The sequence below is a fragment of the Lissotriton vulgaris genome, chromosome 2_1, assembly GCF_964263255.1.
Source record: "Lissotriton vulgaris chromosome 2_1, aLisVul1.2, whole genome shotgun sequence".
NCBI classification, from domain to species: domain Eukaryota; kingdom Metazoa; phylum Chordata; class Amphibia; order Caudata; family Salamandridae; genus Lissotriton; species Lissotriton vulgaris.
This window is the reverse complement of record NC_141687.1, coordinates 547,235,563-547,250,694: the sequence shown is the minus strand read 5'-3', so window position 1 is coordinate 547,250,694 and position 15,132 is coordinate 547,235,563. Positions and strand designations below refer to the sequence as shown.

Here is a 15,132-nt window from a genome sequence, read left to right as displayed (position 1 = left end):
TCTATCAGGGACTGAATAATCTTTACCAATGCCTTCTCGCCCTCGGGCGATATCCGATATTGTGGAAGTTTTGGGAGTATTGCGTCCTGTCGAACAGTTATGTGCACTGGGTCGATCATCATGCGTCCTACGTCCGAATCAGTTTTGGCCCACAGGTACGGAGGCAGAGTGTCAAGCAGGGATGAGTCAGCGTCAGAGATGGAAAACATGCGTCGGGAAGGACAAAGTCTGAGCAGACCCCGGGTTATCGTACAGAAAGACCCGAACTCCATCTTGCGAACACCTAATTGTAGCTCGGAAATGTTTCAGCAAGTCAAGTCCCATAATGGCATCAGGGGTATTGGAGGAAAGCAAAAACGTCGTGTCAGTGATGTTATTTTCTAGGTCAAAGGAGATCGGTGTGGACAAAGGGTTAGTGGAGGGCGTTCCATCGAAACCTATCGATGTTACAAGTGAGCCAGACAAGGGTGCCCTTGGAATCAGTCGTTTAGATAACGCACTACGTGTTGCGCCAGTGTCTACCAGAAATGGAGATTTCGTACCCAGGACCTTAGCGGTGACATAAGGACCTTGCTGGTCAACATAGAGCTCGACTGGATCCCACCCTTGCCCTTTGCAGTCCTATGCGAAGTCGTGGGCGTCGTCGCAGTCAGACTGTTGGTACTGGTTCTGTCGGGGACAGTCAAATATGTTCGGTCTGCTTGATCTGTCGTTATTTGTGTCATTTGTGGACCCTCGTCCCTGTCCTCTATTTCTTGGTCCACCCGCTACGTCTCTGGGGTCCCTATTCTTATTCATTGGATTTCCAATGGCCGAATCCCTTACAAAATGCACACTGGTCCTCACCAATATCCTTACGTCCAACATGGGGTGCGGGTGTACGGTCTTTAGGAGGTGGGTTTCTAGGAGCATTTGACTGGTAATTCCCCTTGTACTGTTCTCGTCCTATAGTCACTCCTTGCAACTGTGCAATCATCACTCTCTCCTTCAAGTCCCTTTTCTCAGTCGCCCTATCATTTTCGTTTTTCTGATGCTCATAATATTGAGCCATCTGGCGGATCGCCGCGGGTTTGGAGGCTGCCCAACTACTCTCGCTAGCCTGCAGTTTCTGAGAGACTTCCTGCGACAGACCTTTGACATAATTCTGGACGAACAGATGGTGTCCGGTTGCAGTGGTCATGTCCTGGCCGCTGTAATTGGAGAACACCGTTTCAAACCGGGAGAAGTATTTTGATACGTCTTCCTGGGGTTTCTGACGACAGGCCGTTAATATTGACCAGTCCACTTTCTTTTCTGGGATCAGGGTTTTCAGTTTCTGCACAATTTTGTCTGGGAGTTCTAAAATGGATTTCAAAGGCTTCTGTCCAGGCTCTCGTTGTCTATCCATGCCCTCGAGTTGTGACCAGGTATGTCCAAACAGCTCGAGGTGGTCGACTTTCCGGATTTGCTTCCACACATCAGCTGGCACACATAACCCGAAAAACAAGTCGATGTCAGCTAGGGTCATAATCGTCGAACCGAAGGCTGTACCTAGTTCAGTATAGAAGGCAGGTGGGTTTTTACGTAATTCGGGCAGAGATTTTCGGAACGTCAGAATATCTTGCCGATCCCATGGTTGGTAGACCCAGTTATACACTACCCTCCCCTTTGCATCTTGATGGTTAACATCATCGTGTGTTCCCTGGCCTCGTGGGGGGACCCAGTAAGGAGCAGCCTCTCTTATTGGCATCATGGCGCCAACTTGCTCTATTCGTGGTTCGGTCGCTACAGGAGTCGTAGGTTTAGCTTCCAACCCTTGTTCGGTGAGGTGGCGGAAAACCTCAAGCGTACGCGCAAGGAGGTCCATCACGTCACACTCACCCTCATCCCCGATATCGACCTTTCTATACAAAGTCGTTAGGCTCTCGGGACCTTTGTCTCGGTATCGATCCTCATACGCATTTAGGGCATGATAACATAATCGTGCAACAAAGTGCCGTCTGTGGCTCCCAGCATATGAGTTGAACATTTCCATGATGTGCTCCTCACTCTCCTTCTGTTCCACTAGTGTCTTTACTACCTTGTCAATCCCTGCTCGCTCATCTTTGCTCAACCTGTTCATTCTCGTGGAATCTGTCTTTCGGGCCTCAGGGTCATCTAACATTGTTGCTTGTGCTGTATCGAGTACAAGGGGTTCGGCCGGTGCGGAGGCCATGGGGACCGAGGCCCTGGTACTACTCTCGCCTGTGCTTGGGGGTGGCGGGTGCTGTGCTAAAGGTTGGGAAGGGGCATATGCAGGGGTCATGTAGATGATCGGAGGGCCTAATAAAAGATCATTGTTGGCTCGCTGTTTCGAGGGTAATTCAGGGTAGAGCGTAGAGGGTGTTCGAACAGGACACTGACTCGATGTCTCGGACTCTTGCTTCCGTTTGGCTTCCTCTCTCTCCTTTATCTCTTCTTCTTATTTTCTGGCAGCTAGGTGAGCTGCTTTTCGTAGCTCTTTCTCTATTCTGATTTTGTTTCTCTTTTTACGTTGTTCTGTTTCTTTGCGCCACATGCCGAGACTATCAAGCATAGTGGGCGTTGTCCTATTATTACAAAGGGCTGTTTCTAGCGCGCTTATTTTATTCTCGTTGAAGGATCCTATCAGTGGCCACTGACTTTTCTGATCCTTTCTCGTATATTTATGCCATAGTTTGCTATAGGCTATGGCGATTAATCCCTGCTTCATGAACATGTCCTTATTAGGGGTGCCTTCCAGTGGAGCTGGATGGTTCATCTCTAATAAGCGGTCCGGGCTGAACCAACTACCAGTCAGTGGGGAGAAGATAGGCATGACAGATTACAACGGGGGACAAAGGTCCGCACTACCTATCATTTCACTACTTGCAAAGACTAGACAAAATATTTCTATTCTACGTTATTTGCAAATAGAGAATATTTCAAAGAACCAATTTCGAACAGTCAATGTTCGGACAATCAAACAATCAGTGGGGAGAAAGAATAGGCACGACGGATTACAACGGGGGACAAAAGTCCGCGTTACCTACCCCTCACTATCTGCAAAGGAAGAGAGAATATTTCTATTCTTCCTCGTTTGTAGACAGAGAGAATCTCAAAAGAACAATCCTCGAACAAACAATGTTCGGGCAAACAATCAATCAGTGGGGGAGAGAAATAGGCACGACGGGTTACAACGGGGGACAAAAGTCCGCGTTACCTACCCTTCACTACCTGCAAAGGAAGAGAGAATCTTTCTATTCTTCTCCGTTTGCAGACAGAGAATATCTCCAAAAAGAACCAACAATCAAAGAGTAATACTAGTATTTTCCAAACAATCAAACAATCATTTCGCAATTTGTCGTGTTACACAACCTTACCCGGACCGCTTGGACAGTTTCTTGTCTTCCGAATCCAGCGCCCGATCGTCCTCTATTCTCCGTGACTGTTGCGGCACTCCTGATGGTTCCCAGTCAGGACCGTAGATCACTCGAGAGAGGTCTGTTCGGAACCAGTGAAGTTCGGATGATCGGCTGTCAGATGAGGGTCTATCGGACAGGAGCTCTCCCGATCGTTGCAGTCGTTCACTCTGTCGTCAGGACCTCTCCCACTGGAACCACGTGTCTCTGATGGGCCCCACGTTTGGGACGCCAATTGTAGAAAAAGGTAGGGTCGAATGTTGATCGAGAACCTTTTTAAGTATTGCCGGCGCTAACCGCCTCTCATACCACTCGAATCTATCAAACAAAGAGGCAGGCGCTGGAGACTGGAAGGCAGGAAACAGAAGTTTTATTCCGACGGAGCAGAACACGTCAACTCAGACAACAGGGTATCTTCTCGAGGTGCTCTAACCGCATCTCTGAGGCCTGGCCTCTTATACACAGGTTTATGACTTTATTGCATGAAACACATCTTTGTCAATACTTTGATGTACGGAAAGACATCCTCGGAATCCCGGCTTCAAGTCCGTTCCCACACACATTTACAGTAGAAGTCCCCACCCCGGTCACAATAGGGGATGATTGTCACGCAGCTGGACATTCCGTCGATTCCCGGAATGCATGTGGTTGATCGGATCTCATGGGGTGGGGGCTTTGATCAGTTGTGGATCCTTTGATGGGGGAGACTTCCTACTGTATGGGGGCAATAAACAGCATCCGCAGGGCCAGGTGGCGGCCTGGGAACGAGCAGGACAATCGGGCACAGAGGAAAAGGGGGTTTATCAAAGGATACGGGATCAGGAAAGGAATGGAGTGAGGTGTTGAGCTGGGAACAGGACAGGTTTCCGAGGCAGGGTTGCGCTGAAGAGGGGTTTATGGCCCAAGCATGTGAGAGCAGGGGCTGTCAGCGTGCGGGGGAATGCTTGCGAGGTTAGGAGAGAGAGAGAGAGAGACGCGCTGGCTATCGGCAGTGGGCAGAGAGGCCATGGCTTTCAAAATGGCTGCCACTTACGCGCACGAATGAGCCTAAAAAGGGACAAGATGGCGCCGATAATGTTGATGTCGCAAACTAGATTTTAACAGTCGCGGTGGAGCTGTGCTGTTAAGTCTTGGGAGGTCTTGAGTGATTAGTATAGGTAAATGTGGGTGTCAGGTGTGGGTGTTGGCTGGGATTTTTGTGTTGGCTTTTTGTGTTGGTATTGCCCATGTTGTCCCTATGGGTAGTTCTGGATATAGGGTGTGGAAGATAACGCCGCGGTTCAAGCGCCGTCTCTTGTGTGTCGGTGGAGGGAGAGATTAAGGAGTAACTGACTGTGGATTAGGTTCGCTGGTTGTTTGTTGGGAGTGGTGGTTTAAGGCTGAAGGGGGTGGGTGGTGGTCGGTAGGGGTTTGGAGAGCCTCATCTCTGACGGGCCTCCAATAAGTTTTGGAAGGGGGGAATGTGTTGTGCGCTATCGGAGGGGAGGGGGTAGACGGAGGGGAGGTTGGTGTCCGGAGGGGGGAGGTTGGCTTTCATGGCAAAGGTCTTGGGCTTGATTTGTACGATCTCCTGAAGGAGTGGTCTATCAGGGGATAAGGACGTGACATGCACTATCAGGGGATAAAGGCCTGACATGCAGTGCCAAAGTTGGACTCCTGGGTAGCTGGGTGGGAACTCCACTATTCTGTTTTCAAAACTCATACCATATGCCTTTTCACAGGCACTACTGTGAGTGTCACTATGTAAAGATGGGTTAGCACAGGACATCACAACAATTATTGCTATTTCCAAATAACACGGGTTGGTGCCAAAGTGTAAGGAATTAAAGAGTTTTTAAATTAAATTATAGTTCTATTTATCATGGACTTACAATATAAGCCTTGAATGTGGGTGCACATCAAAAAGGCCATTAGAATTAAGCTACAATGAATTTGCTCACATATTTCTGATCTTTAGTTTACTGCTTAATCCTAGATCCTAACAAAGCACATAAAATATCATCCTAAATAAAGGACAACTACAGATCTATCTCTGATCACCTGTGCACTCAAACTCAGTGCCTATGCCAAGCTAAAAAATTGTAGGAAATATACCTCACAACGCCTACAGATGGGCACTGCTCTTATTTCTGGTCATGATATTCTGCTAGTGCCATCACTGGCACCACTTGACAGAGACATACAAGAACACATGTATATAACTCACACACCAAATGCAATGCTTATGACCTACTAATCATGTAGCAACAGGTAAAAGCACAAAATAATAAAAAAGTGATACATAGGCAAACCAATAAATCAATGCTACTACATTTATAGTCATCCATTTGATTATGCTAAGGCTAATATGATGTGTAAACTCATCTGTAAAATCATTTAAGACACTTGTAATTGCATCTGTCGCATCAAGGGTGAGGTCATGAGTATTGTATTTGGTGTGCTTGGCTGCTGTGAGAGTTTGCATTGTAGTTCTGGTTGTAGTTAGAATTCCCAGTTAAACTAACTCCTCTGAAATTTGATCGGTGATAACTTTGCACCCTTATGGCGAATGTTTGCATATTCCACTGTGTGCTAATCCAGTCTATCACACTCCACTTTACATCACTGTGCTGAACACCACTACACTGTACGCCAATCCACTCTGCACTATCCGTCTGTAAGCAATTCCACTGTATGGCATTCTACTCTATGGCACTTCGCTCTATGGAATTCCATTTGCCAGTCCACTTACCACTCCACTGTACATCACTCTAATATACAGTATCCCACTGTAAGCCACTACACTCTATGCCATTGTAGCCACTCTCCTGTACCCCAATCCACTCTACATCACTCCACTCTATGCAACTCCACTCAATGCTACTCCACTCTATGCAACTCCTATCTAAGCTACTGCATTCTATGCTAGTGCCCTCTATTGTACTTCACCCTATGCTATTCCACTGTATGCTATTCTACTCTTGCACTATACTCTACGCTATTCCACTCTACAGCAATCCACTGTATGTCACTCCACAGTATGCCACTCCACTGTATGCCACTCCACTATACACTATTCTACACTACACCACTACACTCTATGACACTCTGCTGTACGACACTCCACTAAACGCTGTTCCACTCTACAGCACTCTTCTTTGCAGTATTGTACTTTATGCCACTACACTCACTCCTCTGTATTCTGCTCCACTCTATGCCACTGAACTCTATACTACTCCTCTGTATGCTATTACACTCTACCGTACTACACTCTACGACACTTCACTCTTCACGACTCCACTGTACGCTATTCTATTGTACACCACTTCACACCACTCCACTGTACACTATTCCACTGTACACCACTCAACTGTACCACATTTCACTCTACTCCACTCAATGACTAAGTACTCTATAGCAGTATACTTTACAACATTCTCCTCTACTGTATTGTACCACACTCCACTTAATAACACTCCACTCGACGACAGTAAACTAAATTATTTCATAATAAATTTTATTAACAAAAAAAAAAACATCTCCACTCACCTGTTGTTTGCTCAGGACACTCACTGCCATCACCACTGGACGGGGCGCTGACCCCGAGGAGGACCACCGTTTGGGCTTGCTGCTACTGCCCACCACGCCGGGTCTGTAGTCAGGGACTTCATTACGCAGAAGCCCCTCGCGTCGCGGACTGTCGCATCCTTCAGCAGCGCCAGGAGGCGCTTAAATCAGGCAGAACACTCCCGCAGCGCGGGATTCTCCACTTACCTGTTGTTTGCTCAGGACACTCGCTGCCATCACCACTGGACGGGGCGCTGACCCCAAGGGGGACCACCATTTGGGCTTGCTGCTACCGCCCTCCATGCCGGGTCTGTAGTCAGGGACTACATTACCCAGAAGTCCCTCACGTCGTGGACTGCCGCGTCATCCAGCAGCGCCAGGAGGCTCTTAAATCAGGCAGAACACTCCCGCAGCGCGGGACGCGACCGGGCGTGCCCGGGGGCCAATGGCGGGCCTGTCCGCGACTGGAAGAGGCTGTGCTGGGCCGCCTCTCTTTCGCCCGGTCTACTGTGAATTAAGGAACTTGGGTCAGTAAACACAAATTTTAAATGGAACTTTATCAGGGGTTGTTGTTGCTGTCTTTTTTCTGTATCAGCCTTTGGACCATTTGTCAACAATGAATAGGGGCCAAACGAAAGGGGCTGGGGGACTAGGCATTGTGGGGACCCTTGACACCTTCTTTATCAGGGCTGAATCAGAACTACTTCAGGAGATAGAGAAGACCCAAAAGAGGTTGTCCCTAGATTTTAATCGGGCCCCTATGGGAATACCTCAGCCTGGCTCTGTATTTGCAGTAGACACAGTTGAAACAAGGGAGGTTCAAAATGTTCATAAGGCCCAGATACACCAATCAGCTTCTGCATCTCCGGTCGTAGTTTTAGATGCTTCACCCCTTGCGGTGGAGAACTCTTTCTCTAATCAACCTACCCCCTAAAAAAATCTCACACGTCATCAACGACTAGCGCATGCAGGGAAAGGTGGGGTCGCTGCCAGCATTAGCGCTACAGCGAAGAAAAGGAAGGCAGGCAGTATCCCAGTTACTTCACACCAGGCTAGCAAGGTGTCAAAAACCAGAGGTACTCAGGGGAGGAAGGGCCGCTTGCCAGAGACTGTTACCCCTAGTAAACATATGTCATCAAGTGTGAATTCACAGTGCTCTTCCACGCAGGTTCAGTCTGACATGGAAGATCGTATAGTAGTGAAAATTGAAGAGAAATTACTGTCTATACTTAAGCCTATTTTTTCTAAACTTGAGGATATAGTTTGCAGATTGAGTAAAATTGAGAATCAACTATCTTTGCCTCAATGCACCCCGGCGGGGGGAGGATTAAAAGGGTTAGCTGGTCGGACAAGGGAACTAGTCACGCACAAAACAAAATGCCCATGGGACCAGTTAGAGGGTAAATCACCGACACCCAAGCCCCTCTAGTAGAGAGATGCATTATGGACGCTACTCCTGCAAACATGAGTAGTAGGCCAGAGCCAAGTAAGGGTGTACCTCGGGGACTGGTCCAGGGAATAAATCACCAACTAAATAGAGCTAACCAGTTTAATTTACCCCCTGAGGCCACTCCTTATACTGTTATCTTATCAAATGTCCCCCCTTTGCAACAAGGTATGGAGGAACATTGGACATCTCTTAGAAATAAATCTCTCCACCATTTGGACAATCTAACTGGGCGTGGCAGCTGTCTGTTCAGAGATTTCAAAATGACACGCAGAATTCCCTGGATAGGGGACTCTGTAAGATTGAACAGTGGGGATTGTGTGGTACTTAATTTTGGATCCCCGCATATTGTCAACCTGATTTGAGCAACCTAAGGAGTGTAGGTATCAATATTCTACCTTTAGGATTCTTTTATCGAAACTTGGCACCAACAGAAAGAAGCAGGATAGAGTTGACTGATAGAACACAAACTCAGGGTTCAAATGAGTTTACTGTCCCAACACATAACAGATTTGAGACATTCACTAATCTTGAGAAGTTAGATTGACTGGGTTTCCCAGTACCAACAAAGATCAATATGGATAGTGGGTTAATCAAAAACAAGGAATCTCAAGTATTAAGCACTCTGATAAGGAACACTCATGTAGGGACAAGGATACTTAGCTGGAACATTGCGGGACTAAACAACAAGTCCGAGGACGCTAGGTGGAGGGATTGTCTAACTGAGTGTGATATTATTGGGTTGCAGGAAACTAGGGATATTAATAATACTTTCATTTGGCTGGTTATACAGCTTATTGGTCACCGGCAATTGCTTCCTCTATGGGGAGGGCTAAGGGTGGGTTACTGACCCTGATCTCCCTAAAAATTGAGGGCACTTACACCAAAGTGGAGACCGGTACACCTTATTGTTTGGCTGTACAAATTGTAACTAGACATGCTGGCATTTGGCTTATTGTTAATTTTTATAACTCTTTTGAGAAATCTTTTTTAAATGAACATTTAGTTAGATTACATGATGTTTTGGAGTCATATAGTAAAGAAAACACAAATTGCTATTCGGTTTTTGTGCTGGGTGATTTTAATGTTCACTGCTGTAAAGAGAATTGTCATGTGTGGGACAGTTTGGGACCGATCGATCAAGAGAATATGCATTTTGAGCACTCGCCACAAGGACTTTACCTGGAGGAACTGGTGGCAGATAATGATTTGATCTACCCAAAGTTAACTGATGGGGAATTGTTAGTCCCAACCTTTAAAGGTAATGGCACTGGCTCAATCATTGATTATATTTTTATAAGCACTGTACTGGCTAATAGGGTAAGTGGGTACTGCGCATCCTGGTCCACGTTCAGTGACCATAACCCTGTCCCACTGACCTTGGTGGACGGCTTAAAGAAAAAGGAAAAACCTAATAGAACAGTGGGTAACTCAGATATAGGGCCTACAGACTAAGCGCACCGATTAAAATGGTACCGGGTAGTGCAATATGAGTTTTATGCTAATTTATTGGCCAAGGTTGGTCATGAAATGTCCATTTGTTTGACAAAGGGCAATGTGGATAAGGATGTTTTGGTGGCAAACTCTAAAATCTGTGCCCAGATTGACAGGGACCTCAAACTGCCATGCAAAGATCAAGACAGGACTGGGGAGAGATGGTTCGACCACAACTGTTCTGTAGCCCATCAGAAGTTGTTGGCCGCACTAAAATCCACTCCATCGGATAAACTAGCCATAGCCGAATTTAGGAAAATATACAAACTGGCCCTGAAGAACCGTAAAAGGGAAATTAGGGAGGAGGCCTGAAATGAGCTTTTATCTATCGATGTTGTTAACAACAGCGCAAGAAAGGCAATAGATGGGATCCCAGCTGCTATCGCCCAATATCTCTTATTGATTCTTCAGTTAAGGTACTTGGAAGGGTGGTGTTAGGCCAACTTACGGGATGACTAGTAGAAACAGAAAAACTCTCAGCCCTGCAGTATGGTTTTTGAAAGGGTATGGGCACGACAGATCAATGCCTAAACCTACACCTATTGATCGGAAAATACACAGTTGCCAGGAAGGGTGCATTTTTTTGGCTTTTATGGACCTGTGGACTCTGCTCCAGAACATAGGAGTTGACAAAAACATCGTTCACTTCCTCGCAGATCTACACAGGGACTTATCTGCCACTGTGAGGTACGATCAGAAGGGTAACTGCACCAAAGGAATACATATCGCTAACGGTGTCAGGCAGGGGTGCATATTGGCTCCTCTACTCTTTACGCTTTACATCAATACCTTGTATTCCACCTTAAGTGCTGCATGTAAAGATATCCCTCGAGCTGGGAAATGTCTGATCCCGGCACTTCTTTATGCGGACGATGCCGCTCTCTTAGCTAAAACCGCGGTAGGATTACAATCACTTTTAAATTCCTTTGCGGCCTTCATGAGATCCTTGGATCTCAGCATAAATTTTTCCAAATCCCACGTAATAGCAATTGGCTGTAGGACCACAAGGGTCAAAACCTTTTACTGCGAAGGGAACGTATTGTCTAGGGTATCTACGTTCCCGTACTTAGGAGTCTTATTTGATGATCAGGGCTCTTGGGGAACTCAAATCCTAGCTAAAAGAAACGTTCTGACCAGAGCTACATCGGCTGTCTTAGGTTTTGCCCGTAAATTGGGAGCTAGAGCAATGTAGGCCCTCCTAAAAATATACAGAGCCAAACGTGGCTCCCTTGCAATGTATGGGGCTGACTTGTGGGGTATCAGGAATGTGAAGGCCATCCAGGTGGCTGAAGGTAAGTTCTTTAGGAACATTCTATCTGTCCCGCAATCAACAGCTAGTTACATCGCCCATCAGGAATGCGGAACAGGTTTTGTTGGAGACTCAATTGCCATGGCACCTCTGTTAAAATGGATCGTGACCAGGTTAAACCCTGAATTAGGACTAAATCACGAAATTTTGAAAGACTGTTTGTCTCTTGATTATGGGTATCGCATCCCCTGGCTCAAATATGTCCACAACTTGTCAGTAAGACTGGGCAGACCTAAAATGTACAATTCACCTGAAAAGCTGCTGAGTGGAGATGTAAAGTGGGTCAAATAATCATATTTGCGAATAGCTACAATGGCTAGAGAAGAGAGGGAGTTGGTAAAGCCGACATTAAGGGCTCATCAACTGCGGAAGTCCACCCTGACCATGGAACCATATTTGGACATCGTCACAAACCCCAATCATCGATTCCTATTGGCTAGATTTAGACTAAATCAACTTCGTTTTCTTTTAGGTGAGTCGCCAGGTTGGAAGAGGGTGGAAGACCTATGGGTTTGCTCATGTGACGATTTTTCTGGTCAGGATACTATGCATTTTATTTTTTCCTGAGAGCATCTTACTGGCATCCGGGAGCGTTTTATTCTCCCAATCCTAGCAAATAAAGGCTTTGTGCAAGTTAAGCCAGCTCTCCTTTACCTGCAGTTATTGTCGAATGTGTGGGAAATCTTCAATGTTGCTAGTTTCCTCTCTGCGGCTGTAAGGATTAAAAGGAAAATAAGTCAAGCTCAAACTGCCCAAACCTTTTAATCTGAATCAATTTAATTTATTGTTGTGGTTTTATGTAATTCGCCCAAATTAATTTTTCATTTGTTTTGTGTATGTAAATATCTGTATATTTCTAAATGTTTTTATATGTAAATCATGGTTTTATATTCTCTTGACATAACATGTCTTTTAGTATGCTTTTATGGTTTGTACATAAACCGAATAAAGTAAATTTGACTGACTGACAATGAAAAAACATATGTTAAAACTTTGTTATGATTAGTAAACCTTTGTTTATTTGTTCTATTCAAACCAAATATAAAATACACAAACCCTAGAAATTCTTCAGTTATAGTTATACCTTACATTTATAATTAAAGCACCACTTTACCATCTATATAACTTTACTTATTCTATAGCTACAAATAAAAGTTAAAGTACACACAAATTTCAAAATCGAAACTTGCACCTTTAATTTATTTATTTACGCAATACTTTCAAATTATTGTAGGTCATGTACCTCCATATATGGTGAATTCAACTTGCTAGCCACAATACATTAACCATAACTCACACCTTCTTCATACACTGCTTATATTCTTTTATATTATATCAGTTATATCATTTAAAATAGTATTATTTACAATAATAGTTATCACATCGCAAATTATATATTTTGTGAGAACACAGTGCATGGTAGAGGGCGTTGGGCATATGCTCAAGTTTGAATATGATCACACACACCAATATGGCCGGGATGCCTGTCACCCCCTTCCAACACAATCCCCAAGGATGGGAAGACGGACGCAGTTCTGAACTTTTGGAAGGCGGGAGGGAGTTACCCTCCCGGCCGTATTTATTAAAATATGAAACAAAATTAAAAACATTAAAATAACAGTTTCATATTATCTACAATTTTATATTTATGACATTACGATGCAGACATGTTTATTGGCTACCCTTAACAAATCTCTAATACAAAGGTTCTCCTAGCCGAGTCTACGCATCCTGCAAATGCATACTTTCTAAATAAAATTGTACATTCTAACATTACGGGCCAACGGCAAGGTCGTAACCGGTGTCAGGTCCCCACTACCAAAATTCCCCCCTCACGGTGTGAGGGGCGGGCGCACAGAGGACTGTACCTCTGTGCCAACTTCCAATTTCCCTTGTCTTAGCGGGGGCCCCTTATTTAACTCGACGCCATCTTAATGGTCGTCCGAGGACTCGTGTGAGGTGTCTAGAAGGTAGCGTGGACCCCCCTCCCACCCCACACTGCTTCTCACATCCGCCGTCGCGGATATCCTGGCCCCAGGAAATTCGTAGGAGGGACATCTCGCCGCCTCCTCCCCTGGGAGGGGCCTATGACCGCCTTCCCTTCGGCGACCCCATACTTAGTGGGTGCCGCCTCCCCGTGTGAGGGGCCAATGGCCGCCTCCCCCCGGGCGCTCCCATCCATAATGGGTGGTGCCCCCCTCTAGGGACCTTGAAATTACTGCTCACCGATCATGACCTTACCGCCCGACCAAAAAATAAATACGACGTTTTTAACTACCTATTGAATAAAGAAAATTAAACTTTACGTTGCTATATTTATCGTCTTTAACTTAAACATTCCACACATCTTTCAATTAGACTGTGATACTATGCCTCACTGGAGAAAAATGTTATGCAGCAAATCATTTTATTGCAGTACAGACATCGACATCTTCATTAACCACTACATCAGGAGAAAAGGATATTATCAAAGCAAAAAAACAATTTTATTGCAATACTAACGTTGCCATAAGGGGCTGGTGGGTGGGTCAAAAATTGCTCCTTGTTCCGTCGAGGGCTCACGTGCAACGAGACGGTGCAGCTTCCAAGCACAGGAACAAGAGGATGCTTCTTTGGATTGTTGCTCCTTTTATTCTTCTTCGGGAGGGCGTGTACCCTCCTCAGGTACGCCTACGGGGCGTGGCCAACGGTGTAGGTGTCTAGGACAACCCTCCTTGGGCGGGAAAAAGGCGCGCCCCGGCTACGCCGCTTCGGGCATACCAGCCGAGACACGCCCCCCGCCCAAAATGGTTTCCCGGGGGGATCCGGGCCCCCTACCATACGTTCGGGGGGACCGAGTGGTCGCCCCTTTCCAGAAATGAAGTGAAAAAAGCAAAGGGTAACGTGAAATTGTAGTTAAGTATCATAAAAAGATTTTATATTATGTAAAAAAATCAGAAATTCACCTGGAAACCGAAGGTGCAAGTAATGTTATAGTTAGGTCTTGGAATGAGATAAAATGAATACTTGCAAACCGTAGAGAGCTGCTGCACTGCAAACTTGAGCCGTTGGTAAACTGTGCATCATATAAACGTTTGACATGCACATCTACACTTGCCTCCAGGACTAGCACTATTTCTGTTCTGTTCACTCACATGTGTACTCTAAGTACATGTATGTACATATATCATTTATAATGTATGATGTGTAGGAGTATGATGTTGTCAGTGATGTCATCAATGAAGTCGTTTAATAGCTACTAACTCAAACCCTCACCATACACTGTCTATGGCCTCACATATTACATAATCCATTATATGATGTTATAGGACATCGCTGATAACCATCACTGCAACATCTGAAATTAAATCATTGATGACAAACTAAGCATTGCTGGGGCGCAAGTTATTGTTACTTCAGGATCGAGTTATATTTACTTGAGATAACTATAACTGATTAATTTCAGTGGTTTTGCTTGTTTAAAATTGAATGCTTTTAGTCAAAATTAAGTTAACTATATTGTACCTTTACCCTTTGTTCTTTTCAGTGAATTTCTAAGTTTGTTTTAATGCAAATTAAGATACATTAGCAGTTCCTAACTATAATGTCACTTTAACATTTGTTTTTTTAGGTGACTATATATATTGGATATAACAGATAAAATGGCATTGAGCTATACCTTAGAGGAAGACAGGAAAGCAACGGAAACGTATTAGGTAAGACCATAACATTTCAGAACTTACACTTTTTGGCACTGTTTGCACTATTTGCTCCATTTATGTAGGCAAGGAAATTAACAGGTGCTGGAAATATTGAAACAAATAAAGATGGAGGGCGTGCTTCACAAACTGCACTTTGTATTATGTTTTGTAGTAATACAAAATATACTACACAGCAGTGCTTAATTTGAGGCTGTGGCTTCCGGTCCTCGCCGCAGGCAGTTCATTGTCAACACCGGC

At 45.1% G+C, this 15,132-nt stretch overlaps 1 long non-coding RNA gene across 1 annotated transcript in view; it reads left to right on the top strand.

Annotated features, from left to right (window-relative positions):
• The window catches only part of LOC147730731 (uncharacterized), a 99,950-nt gene that overhangs the window by 80,971 nt on the left and 3,847 nt on the right, over positions 1-15,132 (top strand). Inside the window, exon 2 of the long non-coding RNA XR_015308597.1 lies at positions 14,805-14,889. This is a non-coding gene — a long non-coding RNA (uncharacterized LOC147730731). The remainder of the gene's footprint in view (positions 1-14,804; positions 14,890-15,132) is intronic.